At 47.4% G+C, this 19,021-nt stretch overlaps 1 protein-coding gene across 1 annotated transcript in view; it reads right to left on the bottom strand.

Moving 5' to 3' along the window:
* DDX11 (DEAD/H-box helicase 11) overlaps positions 1 to 2,979 on the bottom strand; it is a 32,869-nt gene extending 29,890 nt beyond the window's left edge. The window contains exon 1 of the mRNA XM_052639765.1: positions 2,898 to 2,979. The gene's annotated coding sequence lies outside the window, so the exon portion shown is untranslated. The remainder of the gene's footprint in view (positions 1 to 2,897) is intronic.
* Between the last annotated feature and the right edge of the window lie 16,042 nt (positions 2,980 to 19,021).

Below are 19,021 nucleotides of genomic sequence, written 5' to 3'. Positions count from 1 at the left end.
GAGAATCCCAAGGACGGGGGAGCCTGGTGGGCTACCGTCTATGGGGTCGCACAGAGTCGGACATGACTGAAGCGACTTAGCAGCAGCAGCAGCAGCAGTGGTCAAACACCTCCCCTCCCAACATACACACTGCTCTGCTTTGTCATTCTTTTATCTCATTATTTGAAACACTGTATTTTTGTTGTTCATAGCTCTCAGCACTATCTGAACTTATTTACTGTCCTCGCGTAAGAGGAGGAACCTTCTCTGCCTCTCTCTTCCCTGCCCCTAGCATTCAGAACAGGTGCTCTGGCACTTAGCAGGCAATCAATAAACAGGTGATAAATGAATAGCCAGTCTGAGGTAAGGGGTGTGGGAGGGGGTTTCTGTTCTTCAGAGGGATGGGGAGAGGAGATCTATGACTTCAGTATCTAGTCCAAGGGCCAGTTCTTTGATGGTTTCAAACTGTTTTCATATAACCTCACAACCCTATGCAGTCAGGATTTTTATTAGTTCTATTTCACAGTTGAAGAAACCGGGGCTCAGAAAAGTTAAGTGATTTGCTCACAATCACTCAGCAAGGGCTTGAATCCAAGATTTTAACATATATTTACCTGAGGGAATAGGTGGCTCAGGGGTTAAAGAATCCGCTTGCCAAGCAGGAGACCTGGGCTTGATCCCTGAGTCGGGAAGATCCCCCGGAGAAGGAAATAGCTACCCACTCTGGTATTCTTGCCTGGACAGAGCAGCCTGGCAGGCTACAGTCTGTGGGGTCACAAAAGAGTCGGACACAACGAAGCGACTAAACAGCAGCAGCAGCCTCTGAGCTCCTGAGCTGTAGATTTCTAATCTTCCTCCCACCAGGGTAAGTAGGATGAAAAGACTTGGTTACCAAACTTTAGAATGACAACACGAAACAATAAAGAACAAAAGTAATCATTATTTCACTTCTCTGTGGGTGGTAATTAGGGATCTCATTATTCCAGGAGCAGCACAAGCTAAACCATAAGTGAAAAAAGGGTTTAGCTAAATCCAAGAATAAAGGATTCACTAAGTGCTGTTTAAAGATGTTTGGTACAACTTTTCCCAATCTCTTCAGGCTGGATGCCTGGACATGAGCACACACACACACACACACACACACAAGTTGTCCCTAGAATTCCCCACCAGTGTGAAGACGCGAGGAACGGTAATCTTATGTTCACTCATGGGTTAAGACACATGAAGGCATCTCAGGTACACTGTTCAGTTGCTCAGTCATGTCCAACTCTTTGCGACCCCATGAACTGCAGCATGCAAGGCCTCCCTGTCCATCACCAACTCCCGGAGTTTACTCAAATTCACGTCCATTGAATTGGTGATGCCATCCAACCGTCTCATCCTCTGTCGTCCCCTTCTCCTCTGGCCCTCAGTCTTTCCCAGCAGCAGGGTACACACAATTCCTGAAAGTGCTCATTTTCTTCAGTCTTCGATCATCGCTTATTTACCCGGGTACAAACTTGCTCCAGACTGATGGTGTTCCCCCTACCCCAAATTCATGTGTTAAAAGCCCTAACCCTCATTGTTAGGCTGTATCTGGAGAAAGAGCTTTTAGCAAGTAATTAACATTAAATGTGGAGAAGGAAATGGCAACCCATTCCAGTATTCTTGCCTGGGAAATCCCATGGATGGAGGAGCCTGGCAGACTTACAGTTCATGTATTTGCAAAGAGTCGGACACTACTGAATGACTAACATTTTAACATTAAATGAAGAAGATAATTAGGATTAAGTGGAGTCCTAATAGTGGGTTCCTGACCCCTATAGGACTGGTGGCCTTGGACTTCCCAGCCTCTAGCCCTGGGAGAGAGAAGTGCTCTGTTCAGGCCTCCCAGCCTATGGCAGCCTGAACAGGTGAGACGCCTGTGTTCCAGGTACCATCCTACTGTTTCCCTCCTAAAGCGCTTTAACTCCACACACCTGGGAGACAACCAGGCTCTAGCTCACCTGCTGTGAATCTGGGGTGGCAGGGCTGAGAGCTGCCAGCTGGCCCCAACTCCACGTCCTCATCTTGCTTCTGTATCCCACCCAGCTCCGCCCTCGGAGCTGTCACACTGTGTGACGATTTAGCTACACTTTTCACGGCACTGCCTCCCACAGTCTGGTCAATTCCATCCGTCCCAGTCCTCCTGGCTGGCCACTGCTCCACCGGGATTCGCCGAGTGGCAGGATGGCTCTTGGGGGTCAGACTGCCCAATTTGGGATCCCGCCTGTATCCCCACTTAAGTCCACATCTCTGAGTCCATTTCCGCAGCTGCAGGGGGCAGTCAATTCAATCACTCAGCTGTCAGACTCTTTGCGAACCCATGGACTGCAGCACGCCAGGCTTTCCTGCCCAACGCCAGCTCCCAGAGTTTACTCAAACTCATGTCCATCGAGTTGGCGATGACATCCAACCATCTCATCCTCTGTCGTCCCCTTCTCCTGTCTTCAATCTTTCCCAGCATCCGGGTCTTTTCCAATGAGTCAGTTCTTCACATCAGTCCAAAGTATTGGAGTTTCAGCTTCAGCATTAGTCCTTCCAATGAATATTCAGAACTGATTTCCTTTAGTATAGACCGGTTGGATTTCCTTGGAGTCCAAGGGACTCTGTCCCTTGCAGGGGACGGGGAACGGCGCATTCGGTGGCCCTGCAGGGACCAGCAGGTACTACCACGTGCAAAGCGCACTCAGCACCGCCGGCGGAACCGCCCCGCAGCCACCCATCGCGGCCAGGTCCCGCCCCGCGGCCTCTCCCGCCCTCCCATTGGTGCCTGGCCTGTCGATCACACGGCGGCACCGCCCCGGGACGCTTTCCCGCCACCGGGCAATCCCGCTCCCCGGCATATCCACCAGTCTGCCCTTTCTCATCTCGCTCCACGTCCTCGGCACCGCGCTCACCTTCCTCGGCGGCAGGGCTGTTCCGCCGAGGCCAGACCGGAGAGCAGTCCAGGCAGACGCCGCTGAACCTGAAACTCCGGCTCCTCGCCGGTGTCAGCGTCTTCCAGGGCAGTACACCGCGCTGCACGCCCCCCGCAGGACTGCGCATGCGCACCCCGGGGCTCGGTGGGGCGGGTCCCCGTGTTGCGCCACTGCGCTTGCGCGGCCGGCTAGTCCGGGGTTCTGTCTCCGTAGCCAAGTAGAGCGTCCCGCCGCTGCGCTCTGGGGTCACTGCGCATGCGCGCTCCTTGGCGCTCCTGAGGATGGAGTTCGCGTTTGGTGTCTCTGCGCGTGCCTGGCCTGTTCAGCTGGGGCGGGAACCCCAGCGGAGGGATCGTGATCTGGACTCTGTACCCTTCCTTCGCTGCGCCCTCCTCCGCCATCCGTGGCGGCGTGTTTCTTTGCCAGCTGGCAGCCGTAAATACTGAGCGCAGTCAGTTGACTTCAGTTGACCATGTTTATCAAACAGGTGGCGCTAGTGTTAAAGAACCCGCCTGCTATTGCAGAAGACTTAAGAGACACTGGTTCGATCCGTGGGTTGGGAAGATCCCCTGGAGGAGAGCATAGGCAACCCACTCCAGTATTCGTGCCTGGAAAATCCCATGTAGCTTGGTGGGCTACAGCCTATGGGGGTCGCAAACAGATGCGACTGAACCGACCTGGCACCACCTAAGGACGAGGTGCGTAGCTAAGGAAGCCTGTATTCCGGTCCTGGAACTGAGCCTGGTAAAACCAGCTTCCTCTAGCCAGTTTTTCATTAACCTCTTTATTTAAAACTTTATTCCCTTTCTTATCCCGCACCTGTTGCCCTCAGGATTGAAAAGTATCCAAGAAAGGGGGGGATTGGAACCCAGCAGCACCCTTCAGGGGCCTCCCAGGTGAAAAAGCCTCTCCGTGTTCTAGTTGTTGTTTGTAGAAAAAGGCTTTGGTCTTTTGATACCCTTCCTGAGTTCCACAGGGAAGGCACAGGCAATTATTGATAAAGGAACACAGAAACAAGAAGAGCAGTTAAACAGAAGTCAGGACCATCATTCATTGACAAAACAGCCCTAGAGCCTCCTCAAGACGTATACATAATAATCTGACACCCATCTTTGAGCAGTTCTGTGGGAACTGAGACCCTCACCCCGGGGAGGATGGTGGCTACTAGCTGAGCACAAGCACGTGAAACCCAGACTGTCTGGAACCAGAAGGTTGAAGATTAAGATTCCTGAAACGCTGCCCTGTTACCTCATCTCCAACCAATCAAAAGACAGCCGCTGTGCTCCTTGCTCGGTCCTGCAGTCAGCCTTGTACTTTCCCTCACCACAACCTGGTGTCAGGAAAGTGACTGCCATGTGGAGCGTTGTTCAGTCAGTCAGTTGTGTCCAACTCTTCGCAGTCCCATGGACCACCACGCAGTGTGCAGGGTGAGCAGCCCCGAAGTTCAGTCTGGTCATAGACCCTGCTCCTGTCTGACCTTAATGTGAGACCCTGTTATTTTACCTCTAGAATGGACAGCACCTCCCCAACCCACCTCAGCAGGGTTGAGACAGACTAAGGGATTAAACAGTTAATCCCACTAAGGGGTTCTATGTAGAAAGATGGGAGACTCCTGTAAGTTAATGACTACTCGGGAAAGCAGGTGTGCTCAGCACAACACCCATGCCACAGAAGCATGAGAGTTGCCTCCAGACAATAAAACAATGGTGGTGTGAGCCCCACATCCTGCCAGCGAGCTCAGTAGGTCAGTGATCCCTAGGACACGCTCTCTGCACAGGTGAAAAAGAATATTGTTTGTGGACCTAGATTAACCATGCAGGGACAAGAACACTCCCCTGCTCAACCCGGAGAAGGAACTAATGAAGAAAATGACCTCTACTCAAGAAAGACAAAGAAGGTCTTATCCCCCTCCCCACTTTTCCTTTGATTATAAAACTGTAGCCCAGTATGTCCTCAGCATATGGCATTTCTTGCCCACCTGCTTAAAAGCCTCACACATGTCCTATTCTGGTAAATCACTTCTCTACCACTTTGCTCTTACTGAATTCTCCTCTGCACTGAGACATAAAGGACTATGGTACCAAAGCTCCTCTGCGCTTCTGTGAAATGACACTTTCAGGTCTGGAAGCCAAGTTGAGGGCTGTTGCTACTGGCCCCAGTCCTTCCTCGGGGGGTTCACCTGGTCAGGAGGGTAGAGCGCATCTCCTTCACCCCCTCGGACGTGGTTCTTCTTTGTCCACTCAGGGATTGGACTGCATGACCCCTGGGAGCTTTTGTGAAGGCATGTCCAGTGTGTTTTCCAACACCACACAATAACCCAGTTTTGACACTACCTGCAGGTAACTGGGATCCCACATGTTAAGGGCTCGGTCCCACAGGACTGTAGCATGAGACAGCAGCCCCAAGGCCAGCTCGTCATCTGTGCTGCTCACCTTGCTGTGGTTGTTCAGTCACTCAGTCACGTCCGACTTTTTGTGACCTTGTGGACCGCATCATGCCAGGCTTCCCTGTCCTTCACTGTCTCCCAGAGTTTGCTCAAACTCATGTCCATTGAGTCAATGATGCCATCCAACCATCTCATCCTCCATTGCCCCATTCTCCTGCCTTCAGTCTTTCCCAGCATCAGGGTCTTTTCCAGTGAATCAGTTCTTCGCAGCAGGTGGCCAAAGTATTGGAGCTTCAGCTTCAGCATCAGTCCTTCCAATGAATATTCAGGGTTGATTTTCTTTAGGATTGATTGGTTTGATCTCCTTGCTGTGCAAGGGACTCTCAAGAGTCTTCGCCAGCACCACAGTTGTTAACCTACTACTGACTGTAGATCAGAGGTTCCCACAATCTCCTCCTTGGGTTTGATTAATTTGCTAGAGAGACTGACAGAACCAAGGAAAACATTTTACTTATGAGAACATCAGTTTATGTAAAGACATAACTCAGGAACAGCAGGAGGAAGAGATGCACAGGGCAAGTATGGGGAGGGAGCAGAGTTTCCACTTTCCCCACACCTCCATGAGCTCACCAACCCAGAAACTCTACAAACCTCCTCTTTCCATGTATTTAACAGAGGCATCATTACCTGGTGGCTTAGAGGTTAAAGCCTTTGCCTACAAGGCAGGAGACCCAGGTTCAATCCCTGGGTCAGGAAGATCCCCTGGAGAAGGAAATGGCAACCCACTCCAGTATTCTTGCCTGGAGAATCCCATGGACAGAGGAGCCTGGTAGGTTACAGTCCTCGGGGTCACAGAGTCGGACATGACTGAGCGACTTTACGTACGCACAAGTTGATTAAATCATTGGTCATTGTGATTTCTTCCTTTTCTTGTGTGGCCACATCCTGCTGCACGTGGGAGCTTAATTCCCCAACCAGGGACTGAACTAGCCTAGCGTCCACTGCATTGGAAGACAGAGTTTTAACCACTGGACCACCATGGAAATCCCACTGATGATTGAACTCCATCTCCAGCCCCCTCCCCTCCCAGGAGGCTTGGGGATGGGCCTGACCATTCCCACCTTCCAGTCACCCAGTTTGTTCCCCTGGCTCACAACCTTAGGCTGGTTACCTTGGGGCTTCCCCAAAATCACATTATTAACATAACAAGAGACACCTGTATCTCTTTCCTCGGGAAATTTCAAGGGTTTTAGGAGCTCTGCTAAGAGCTGGGACAGAGGCCAAAAATATATTTATTATCACAATATCTCAGGATGGGCCTATGAAATTACAACTGGGGGCGTTTTACGCTAAGTGGTCCCTGGGAATGACCTTGGTAATTGGTGTGATTTCCTGGCAAGATAAGAAACTTTAGGGACAGTTTCTAAGGCTTGAAGGAAAAGTTTTCAAGAAGAGCCAGTGTTACAAGTTGTATACAAACCTGGGGGTGGGAATTTACAAAAGGATGATTCCAGAGTCTGTTTTTTGTCAGTACTTCCAACTATCACTGATTGGTGTAGTTTGAAAAGGGCAAAGTACTATCACCCTTTGGAATGCATTTAATTTTTAAATTGGACACAATTCAGTTCCTACCACAAACCATGGATTAATGTCTTCTGTATATATTTGTTGGAGAAGGCAATGGCACCCCACTCCAGTACTCTTGCCTGGAAAATCCCATGGGTGGAGGAGCCTGGTAGGCTGCAGTCCATGGGGTCGCGAAGAGTCAGACACGACTGAGCGACTTCACTTTCACTTTTCCCTTTCATGCGTTGGAGAAGGAAATGGCAACCCACTCCAGTGTTCTTGCTTCGAGAATCTCAGGAATGGTGGAGCATGATGGCCTGCCATCTATGGGGTCGCACAGAGTCGGACACGACTGAAGTGACTTAGCAGCAGCAGCAGCAGCAGCAGTATATATTTGTGTTCAGTTGTGTCTGACTCCTTGGGGTCCCATGGACTACACCCCACCAGGCTCCTCTTTCCATGGAATTTTCCAGACAAGAATACTGGAGTGGGTTGCCATTTCCTACTCCAGGGGATCTTCCTGACCCAGGGATTGAAACCACAACTCTTGCATTTCCTGCAAAGACAGGCTGACTCTTTACCTGTCGTGCCATCTGGGGAGCCCCTAGAGAATGGGCCCTTTGGAATGAGGCCCATCAAAATCCTGAAAAGATCTCTGATGCTTCAGTCTTAAGTTTATGTAAATGTTGCATTTACTATACAACCACGGCTTGTTTCCATGTTTAAAAATTGTCTTAAAGTAATTGTCATCTGGTAAACTTGACACTTTAAGAAAATGTACTGCATTTTGGTCTACTTCTTCAAAGTTCCCCTCCCCATTCTACACACACACACACATCCCTAGGGTACGAATTCTCTAAGAAGCATCATGGGAGGAATAGAAGATGATACTCCTTGGGGTCTGGTTGTAGAAGACTTTAAAGTGTGAAAGTGAGTCACTCAGTCATGTCCGACTCTTTGTGACCCCATGAACTGTAGATGTATAATTCTCCAGACCAGAACACTGGAGTGGGTAGCCTTTTCCCTTCTCCAGGGGATGTTCCCATCCCAGGGATCAAACCCAAGTCCTCCACATAGAAGGTGGTTTCTTTACCAGCTGAGCCACCAGGGAAGCCCAGAAAACTTTAAACAGCAAGCTAACAAGTTTAGACTTTATCTTATAAGCCATTTGTATATCACTGAAATGTTTTTTTAACAGAGGAATGAAATTGCACAAGCAGTGTCTTGGAAATAATAAGTCAGAAGCAGGGTGAAGAACAGCTTGGAGGGGAAAGAGACTAGAAGCAAGCAAACAAGTCAGGTTATGCAATAAACCAGACAGTGCAGTAGGGACTTGGACCTCAAGGGTGGCAATAAGAATGGAGGATAGGGACTTCCCTGGCAGCCCAGTGCTTTAAGACTTCGCCTTCCAATGCATGGGGTGCAAGTTCAATCCCTGATCAGGGAGCCAAGATCCCACATGCCTTGGGGTCAAAAAACCAAAACATAAAACAGAAGCAATGTTGTAACACATTCAATATTCTCCCAGTTAAACCCCTGTTTAAACCCCTAGTTTAACTCCTATTAAACCTCCAGTTAAACCCCGGTGGCTTCCTGTTTCCTCCATGGCTCTGGCCCAGGCTCCACAGCACAGCAGTCAACGACCCCTCTGTGGCCCCCACTTCTGAGTCTTTCTGTCCCTCTCCATCACCCTTTGTTCAAGCTGGGCTGGCCATGGAGGGTCAGGCTCACTCAGCTGGTTCTGAAACAGCAGGGAAGGGGGCTGTGAGACTCTATTTGTGTTTTGCAATAGGTTCATTTGTACCAACTTTTTATATTCCACAAATAAGTGATGCCATGTGATATGTGTCTTTCTCTGATTTACTTCACTCAGTATGACAGTCTCTAGGTCCATCCATGTCGCTGCTTGTTGCTGTTGTTCAGTCGCTCCGTCGTGTCTGACTGTTCGCAACCCCACGGACTGCAGCACACCAGGCTTCCCTGTCCGTCACCAACTCCTGGAGCTTGCTCAAAGTCAAGTCCATCGAGTTGGTGATGCCATCCAACCATCTCATTCTCTGCCATCCCCTTCTCCTGCCTTCAATCTTTCCCAACATCAGGGTCTTTTCCAATGGCTCTTCCCATCAGGTGGCCAAAGTACTGGAGCTTCAGCAGGCTGCTAATGGGCATTATTTCATTCTTTTTATCCTGACTCACTCTTACAGATCATGGACTCCTCCAGAGCGGGGAGTCAGATTGGCACCCCAGCACAGAGTTTGGCACCTGGTGGGCTCTCATTGACCTCTGGAGATGGCGCTGAGGTTGTGCCTGCAGGATAGGGAACTGACTGCTGCCCTCTCCTGGCAACAAGAGGCACTGTACAGACCACAGACTTCTTCCCTCCCATCCTTTGCCAAAAAATGAAAAGGAGGAAAGGGAGGCAGTGCCTAAAGAAAAAGAAAGCTCCAGTCACTCTTTCTAAGTCTTAAATACCTGTGAATTAAGAACATGGGCAGAAAGTGGATTCATGGGCTGGGCGCTGAGGATGGTTGGGAAATGACAGCCCAAAGGTATGAGATTTCTTTACAGAGTAATGAAAATGTTGTAAATGAATTGTAGGGACCTCCCTGGTGGTCCAGTGGTTAAGACACCACACTTCCAATGTAGGGGACCCAGGGACCTGGGTTAGATCCCTGGTTGGGGAACTAAGATCCCACAAACCTCGAGATGAAATAAATACATAAATAAAATGGATTAGAGTGGCGATTGCACAACTCTGTTAAAAGCCCCTGAATGGTACACATTTTTTCCATGAAGTGTGGCTTGAAGGATTTTAATTTCCTGACCAGAGATCAAACCCAGATCCTCCACAGTGAACATATAAAGAGTCCTTACCACTGGACCTGCAGAGAACTCTCTGCATTGCACACTTTAAATGGATGAGTTATATGGTGTCTGAATTCTATCTCAGTAAGGCTGTTACCAAAGAGAAATCAATTGAATGTTTGTACAACAATTTGAATGTACTTAATCCCCCTGAGCTATACACTGAAAAATGGTTAAAATGTCAATTTTACGTTACGTATATTTTATCACAGTTAAATAAAAAGAAAGTAAGTGCATTCTATATACTGGCAATAAACAAACAGAAAATAAACTCTGGGAAATAGCATTTATAACAGCACCCAAACCAAAGGTACCTAGGAATAAATCTAATAAAAGATGCATAAGACCTCTACACTGAAAAATATAAAATATAAAACATTGCTGAAAAAAAATGAAAGAATCCCAATAAAATGGAAGAATAGATCATGGTTATGGACAGAAAGGGGCTTCCCTGGTGGCTCAGACGGTAAAGAATCCACCCAAAATGCAAGAGACTTGGGTCTGATCCCTGGGTTGGCAAGATCCCCTGGAGAAGAGAATGGCTACCCACTCCAGTATCCTTGCCTGGAGAATCCCATGGACAGAGGAACCTGGTGGGTTACAGTCCATGGGGTCACAAAGATTCAGACACGACTGAGAGACTAACATTTTCACTTTCTTTCATGGACTGAAAGCCTCCATATTTTGAGATGTCAAATCTCCCTAATTTGACGTGTAAATTCAATGGACTCTTAATCAGAATCTTAGATTTTTAAAAAGACATTGACAAGGTGACTCTAAAATGTATACGGAAAATCAAAGAACCTAGAAGAGTAAATGCAATCTTGACACAGAAGGATAAAACTGGATGTCAAAACTCATTTTAAAGCTATAGCAACCAAGATGCTACGGCATTGGCACAAGGATTATTAACAGACCGATGGAATAAGAGTCCACAACAGACATAAATATATGGTCCCCAGTGACAGATGACCAAGAAACCACCACAGTTCAGAGGGGAAGCAATAGTCTTTCAATAAACAGTCTGGGGTTAACTGTACCTTCATAGGGAAAAAATAAACCTCAATTCTACCTCACTCCATTTGTCAGGTTTAATCAGATATGGATCATAGACCTAGATGTGAATGATAAAGCAAAAAAAGCTTCCATTCTAAAAAAGCAAAAACGAAATAGAGAAAAATCTTCATGACCAAGGAATAGACAAAGATTTTTTTAAACAAGACACACATGGAAAATCACTAGCCTGGGATTGTTAAGGAAGAAATGGAACTCTGTGTTCACAGATGACATGGACATCTATGTAGAAAATTGAAAACATTTTGAAAAATTAGTGGAACTAATTAGGGATTATAGCAAGGTTGCAGGATACAGGTTTATGGACAAAAGTCAGTTGCTTTTCTCTATACTGACAATGAACTAGAGGAATTTGAAATTCAAAGCATGATACATTGTACCACTCTGATGAGGGGATGTTGGTAATGGGGAGGAGGTCTGTGTATGTGTGAGGGCCAGGAGTGTATGGGAAGTCTCCTTGCCTTCTGCTCAGTTTTGCTTTGAACTTGACTGCTCTAAAAAATATAATCTACTAAGGAAAATCACTAACTGTATAAAAATAGATTAATAAATTGAATTCCATTAAAATTTAAATGCTTATCAAAAAATACCATTATGTGAACAGAAAAGAATATGAAAAAGAATGTATATATGTATAACTGAGTCACTCTGTCATGTTTAACATTGTAAATCAACTATACCTCAATTAAAAAAAATAAATACCATTATGTGAGTGAAAAGGCATGCCACAGACCAGAAGATTATTGCAATATATCTTACCTATAATATATAAAGAAATCCCACAAATTGATAACAGACAACATAATTTTTTAAATATCCCCAAAGATTTGAAAGGTACTTCACAAATGAGGCTACATCCAGACGGTCAATAAGTATATGAAAATGCGTTCCACTTCATTAACTATCAAGGAATATAAATTACACTGCACTGCATCCCCCAGACGGACTAAAAATAAAAGTACTGACGGAACCTCCCCAGTGGTCCAGTGGTTAGGACTCTGTGCAGGGGGCCTGGGTTTGATCCCAGGGGAACTAAGATCCCACATGCCACAGTGCAGCCAACAAAGAAAGTACTGACAATACGAAGTTTTGGTGAAAGTGGCCAGCAACTGGAACTCTCATACCCTCTTGGTGGAAGTGTAACTTGACACCCTGATACTGGGAAATTGGCAGTATCTGCTAAAGCAACTTAGCAGCAGCAGCAGCAGCTCAAGCTAAATATAAAAGAAACCCCATGACCCAGTAGTTCCATTTCTTGTTTATATACCAAACTGAAATGAGCATTTATGTCCACCAAAAGTCATGTACAAGAATGTGCATAGAAGCTTTATGCATAATACCCAAAACCTGGCAACAACCCCAGTATCATCAATAAGAAAACTGTAGTATATTCAATATGGTAGAGTATCACACAGCAGGAAAAGGTAACTAACTACTTCTACATGCAAGACAGTAAGGTGAATTTCACAGCCATCATGTGCAATGAAAGAAACTGGTCCGAAAAGTACATACTGTTTGATTCCTTCTGAATGATGTTCAAAAACAGACAAAACTAATCTTTTGGGAGAGGTCAGAATAGCAGTTACTCTTAGGGACAGTTTCTCTTGGGAGAGGCTATGCAAAAGTCTGTTGGGGTGCCCAGGTGTTCTGTACCTTGAACTGGTAGTCAGGTGGCTACATATATATATATACATATATATATATATATATAATTTTATCCAGCTATATATTAATTTATTGATATCTTTTGATTTTTTTTACTGAAGTATAATTGTTTCACCATGTTGTGTTAGCTTCAGGTGTACAACAAAGTGATTCAATTAGACATGTGTATATATTTGCGACCCCATGGACTGCAGCCTACCAGGCTCCTCTGTCCATGGGATTTTCCAGGCAAGAGTACTGGAGTGGGTTGCCATTGCCTTCTCCAATATGTATATATACACATATATATATTCCTTTTCGGATTTTTTTCCTTTATAATGAGATATTGATTATAGTTCCTATGCTATACAGTAGGTTCTTTTTGGTTATGTATTTTATATATAGTAGTGTGTATATGTTAATCCCAAACTCTTATTCTCTCTTCCTTCCCCTTTGGTAACTGTTAAGTTTGTTTTCTATGTCTGTGAGTTTATTTTTGTTTTGTAGATAAGTTCATCTGTATCACTTTTTTATATTCCACATGTAAGTGATATGATACCATATTTGTCTTTCTCTGATTTGCTTCACTTAGTATGATAATTTCTAGGTCCATTCATGTTACTGTAAATGGCATTATTTCATTCATGATGGTATATAATTTTTAAAAGTAAACAAATATATTATTGTCCACTTTTCCAAGCTCTTTCTCAAGCCCTGGGTGTTTGTGACGCCTTCCCAGAGTACTGTTATCTTTCACAGACCGGGCCAACCTGCATTCTTGAAGTAGACCCACGAGGGCCAGTCCTTCTTTTGCTCTCCCTTCTGGTATCTGGGGCCTTGGACAGCATCACAGACGTGCCCGCAGGCCCTATTGCTGATAAGGGCCCTCGCAGGTGCTCAATAAATCTCTCTCTTCTCCTTAGTTAGAAATGAGTTCGCTATGTTGGATAAACCTGGTTCTTACCAAAATCGCGGTTAAAGCATCAGGTCACATGTCCACATGGGGCGGAGGAGGGCAGAGGCGCGGAGGGATGGAAGGGGAGCGGTGAAAGCCAAGAGCAGTGCGTAGAAAAGAGCTGACCCTGCTATTATCACAATGACACAGGTACAATCAAAAAACAGTACAAAGACAAGGGCGGAAAAGCGGCCCGGCTGCTGAGAACCCGGCGCCACGTTCCCCCCGTGGGTCGGGAAGGGGTCCTACAGCGGGGCGGGCGACCGGGTCACTGGAGTCCTCCGAGCACCCGCCTAGCATGAGCGGGCCTCGCTAGCCACCTCGCTGGGGCGGGGCCTTGGGCGGGCCACTGTCCTTCGGCAATTGTCCCCTTCCCCAGTCGTACTAAGCCCCATCACGCGCTAGGCAGCCACTCTGGGGGACCCCAGAGGCCACCAGAGGGCACGGAGGCTGGAGCGCGCCCAAGGAGGGGACCCATACTGACGCCCCTGAGACGAGCCGGCGCAGGCTCCACTCAAGCTGATGAGATCAGGCTCCCTCCCTCCGTCCCTGGGTCCCTGGGTCCCTCGCTCGGCCGTGTCCCTACAATGGGAAATCCAGGGCAGCTACCCGAACAGTCTGGGTCTGAGCCCGGTGATCCCAGGCGGCCTTGCACACTCAGTCCAGCACCTGCCCTCGGAACAAATCTGGAGACAACTGGACGGGCTGTCACCGAGGGAAAGTGCAACGCTGCCAGCTCTCAGCTCCAGGGCCCGAAGGTTGCCTGCGGCTCCAAGCCTATGGGCCTGGCCGCCCACTCTGTGCCTGGAGGTCTCCGGACCCACTCAATACATAGCTTTGCACCAACTGGCCACCAATAGGTAATACAGATGGTGGGCGTTAAGTGCCTGCAAGTTGAGAAAGAATAGTTGGGACGTTGCCACTGATCAGTGAAGCCCCTGAGGAACCCAGAGCCCCGTGCAGAAAGACACCCCTTCCCCCTCCACCCTCTACCTGGGATCCCTGAGTACTCCCACCCCTCCCCACCTTCCCCCCAGCTAGGGGCGCCCAGAAACCCAGGAGGAAAAAAGCTGAGGCCATCAGCCCAAAAATAGTGCCCCAGGAAGAGGCTGGCTTGGGGAGGAAGGCTGCTGAACAACACACCTGCAGGGCCTTTGGGAAGGGATGAACTCCCAGGTGCTTCTGAGTACACGTTTTGGCTACACGCTGAAAGGATGTATAGTCAATATTTGACTAGAGCTGACTGTGACCGATATAGATGGACTTTTGGGATACAAGAGTAAATCTGAGCTTTCATACAAGCTTTTATTGTTGTTAATATTTTCCAATTTAAATGTTTAAAAATATTAGCAGACCAGTTACAGAAGTTTGATGTAATACCAAAGGAACAATAATTTCTTAATTTCTCAGTAGTAAGAGCTGCTGGCTTGCTCCTGTGGTCACCGCAGAGCTCATTTATGATGGTAAACACATTCACTCTCCACTGAGGCCGTTGCAGGGCTGCGTTTCTCCCAAAAGGGGATCCTAGTTCCAGTTGTGCTAATTAGATCTGATGCCCTGGACCCCACAATGTGATCCTTGATCACAGACAGGTTTGGGGAGGGTGGAAATGAGGCATTTGGTTATTGGACACTCCCATGAATGAGGCCAAAGCCAAATTTCAGTTCATCTACAAACATGGAAGGATGAAGACAGGCTACTTTTTATTGCCCCAAGGAGCAAAACAAAACAAAATGTATTTATCTTAAGTGTGAAATTAGATTTTATCTTTTAAAAGGAAAATACTCCTTTCTTTCGGTAGGACAGGCACCAGATATCCCATCTGCTTTCCCCCAAGGAGATCAGAAACCCAAGGAAATATTAAGATCAAGTCTTTACTTCACAGGGTGCCCAGACTTATTGGAATGACAAAATATCAAAGCTAGTGTATTAGATAGTCATGCTCATCACTGAGTGCGAAAGAGAAGGACAGATGTTATTCATAATAGCATCAGGAAGAAGCACTATTCTAGACACCATGGATCAAACCCCTGTCCAGACCAGTCAGTGGCTCTCAATCTGAAGACTGGAGACTGTGGGGTCTTTCCGATCTGTACTCCAGCATCCAACAGGCTGAACAAGTGAGACACGGCACACACACACTCATGACCACTTATCCGTCTGCTGTGTGCCATGCGCTGTGTTAAGTACATCACACGTGATAATTTATCATTTAACCCTCAAAGAAAACCCCTGTGACATAGACAGTATTATGATTCCCATCTATCCCAGAGATGAGGAAAGCTTGCCCACCCGGTGCCCCGGGGTGTGTTCAGTGATGGAGCTTCAACCATCCACTGTGTGCAGACCCCACGTGTGTTTGCAGTGCTCAGTCATGTCTGACTCTGTGACCCCACGAACTGTAGCCAGCCAGGCTCCTCTGTCCATGGGATTCTCCTAGCAAGAATACTGCAGTGGGGTGCCATTTCCTCCTTCAGGGGATCTTCCCGACCCAGAGATCCAAGCCACCTCTCTCACATCTCCTACATTGCAGGTGGATTCTTACCCCTGAGCCACTGGAGAAGCCCACACAGCAGTCTATTGTTATTCAAATGCATGAAAATGGAGCTGTAATCTCTAAAATAAGTAAATATTTTATGAAATGTTCAGTAGCTGTTTTGGTTAGTAGTATAAATTGTGTTTTCTCAGTCGACAGACACCAGAAGTAGCAAGAAATTATGAATGTCCTTAACATTTTTGGTATTAACATTTTTTTTCACAACAGTCGTATCGGCGATGTTCTAATTCTTAGGTTGGGAGTGTGGTACATTCCTAGGTCCATTATGTTGGTATGTTACATAATGTGTAGATGTACACACACATGCTCATCTCACATTCTCTTGAATGATTCAAGTACTACTTTTTTCTTTTAATGTTTAAGAGCATTAGCAGTCAAAAAGTTCCTTTTTAAAGAACCTTTAAAAACAAACGGTTTAGGGTATTTCCTGGTGGTCCAGTGGTTAGGACTCCTTGCTTCCACTGCTACAGGCAAGGGTTCAACCCCTGGTCAGGAGGAACTAAGACCCCACACTTCAGGCAACATGGCCAAAATAATAATAATAAAATAAAAACAAAACGTTTAAAACAAGGGATCTTTATGTCTGAGGGATGGGCCTGGCATTTGGGAGGTGTACCATGTGAGTTCCCAGGAGGTTCATTCTGACAATAATGAGCCAGATAATAACAATAATAACAAAACTAACCAGAATACCTAAAGAGTAAGGTGGGAGTGGGGAAAAGAAAAAGTATGCTCTCTTCCTCTAGCAAAAGGGGGGAGTTTCAGAAGGATTTTGAATGACTGGTACCAGTGAAAATAATCATGTTATTAAACACCTTTAACGGGAATACTAATTTAAACTGGCTGAGGGTTAAAAAAGGGGGGGTGGCTGGGAAACAGATGAGGGAGAATGAAAGAAAATTTGGGGAATTTCTTGGTGATCTAGTGGTTAGGACTCTGCCAGTTCACTGCCAAGGGCATGGGTTCGATCCCTAGCAAGAAAAGAATGAAAAGAAAAGATTGAAAAAAGAAACAAACCTATCTGTGCACTTTCGACATTGAGTATGTGTAGGTTTTACAATCCGAAGAATATAATGTAAATAAAATGGAAAATAATTCTAGAAACAGAAAAAAAATGGGGGGAATCCTAGAACCCAGTGACTACTGTCCCTCCTCACCTCTTCCATCTCCCAGACCCCTCAACCATTCATTGACTGAAAGAGCACAGCACTTCCTCCCTGGAAACCTTTCCCTTTGACCCTTCCCCTTCCCCTTCCATGAGGTTTTCCCCTCTCTTACAGACCTCTGTATCCTATCCTGGTCTCAGCAGAGCACTCATCCCATCAGAATCATGAGCATGATTTACTAACCTGTGCGAAGGTGGCCACTGGGCTAGATACCCGACATACATTTCTGCTTTGTAACCATCACAACTACCCTCGTTGACAGGTGTTCCTGTCCCTGTTAATCTGCCTCAAATCGGTTAGTATGTTGGGGACCCCACTCGTTGCTTACTCTCTAGAAAGAGCACGTGCTCTTTCTACTGTCAGTATGCGTGCAAAAGCGGTCATATCTTGGGTGCTCAAGTAAAACGTGCTGACAGACTAGAAGATACCTACAACTGTTTGCTGCCAGTAAAGAAATAGATGCTTTTAGAAAAGCATTACTCGACCGGAGCTTTTCTATACCAACTTGTTCAGCCAGATAATATCCAGTGGCCCCAGCTTCAAAAGAAACCAGTACACACAAGAGTGACCGCACACAGGCGCAGGAACCAACAGCAAGATAACTGCCAAGGCGGCAAGCCAGCACCCTACCCTGCGCCCGTCTCCTGCAACTTTGGAGGGCCACCTTTACTTCTCACCCTCCTGAGGACACTGGTAGAAAGGAAGCAGATTTAATCTCTAGTGAGTCAATCCCCCCAAGTCCGCTGAGGGCGTCACTGAATGAAAAACGTCTTAGTCGAGGCTAAATACACTTGCTGTAAATTGCTGGAAGAAACGATTTTATTTGTCCTGCATCCCTTCCCAGCCAATCCCAACAGAAAAGATTACAATGAATTCCCTGGTTATGTTTTAATATTGAAATTTCATCCGAAAACAGCCCTTTTAGTTTACCTATATAGGACAGTCTTCATAGTACAGTGCCAAGCACTGAGCAAGGGCTCCAAAACAAACAAAAAACCTTATTATTATTGGCATACAAATTCCTGCAGCCAATAATTATTTGATAACACGCACCAGACCCTAAACTGGGCTTAAGCTCTAAGGAAGAGCAGGACCCTCCATACACAGATCTTTTTGTCAAAAGACTATTGTTTCGGTAACTATGGCGCTTCCTAGTCGCCAAGGGAAGTCCATGAACACCCAGGAACCCAGTATTAAGAAAATATTCCTTTTCATGGGCCTTCAGTAAGACGCAGTGGCTCTCCTAGCGAGTTGAACCCATTCTATGTGTTCAGTTATATTATTGTCGGGAAAGGCCCCTTTAATACGCGGGCCATTTCTTGCAAACGGGCAGTTCGCAGCGTTTCGCCCGGCCCTGGGCGCACGCTGGCCCCTCTCCGGGGAAACCCAGACGCCTCCCCGGCCCTACACGCCCAGGTACCGCTCCCCTCGCTCTGCGTTCAGGACGCGCGCCCGGCCAGGCGGGGAGGCAGGCAGCCCGCGGCTCGGGCCGGGGAGACGCACGCGCGGCGCCCACGTCCGGCGGCGCGGCGTCGGATGCTGCGGGGGTATCGAGAAGGATCTGGAAGAATCCGGATAGACCGGGGGGACGGGAGGGAGAGGCCGAGAGAACGAGCGGCGGGGGCGGGGGCTGGCTCCCGAGTCCGAGGGTCTCGGGGCCGGGGCGGGGCTAGGCGGCTGGCGGGAGGAACGAACCAGAAACCACCTTCCGCAGAAGAGCCCTGAGCGCCAGAGCCTGAACCCGCTCGGCCGCCGGCGCCTCTAGAAAGTTCTCCCCCCACGTCCCTCGCGGCCGCCCGGCTCCTCCCAGCCCCTCCCTCCGAGGCGGTGGGACCAATCGCTCACCCGGCCGCCCACGACCCCACCTCCTCCTCCGCCCGCGCCCGCGCA

Source organism: Budorcas taxicolor, chromosome 5, assembly GCF_023091745.1.
Source record: "Budorcas taxicolor isolate Tak-1 chromosome 5, Takin1.1, whole genome shotgun sequence".
NCBI lineage: Eukaryota > Metazoa > Chordata > Mammalia > Artiodactyla > Bovidae > Budorcas > Budorcas taxicolor.
The sequence above is the reverse complement of the archived record's forward strand: the minus strand, read 5'-3'. Positions and strand labels throughout refer to the sequence as shown.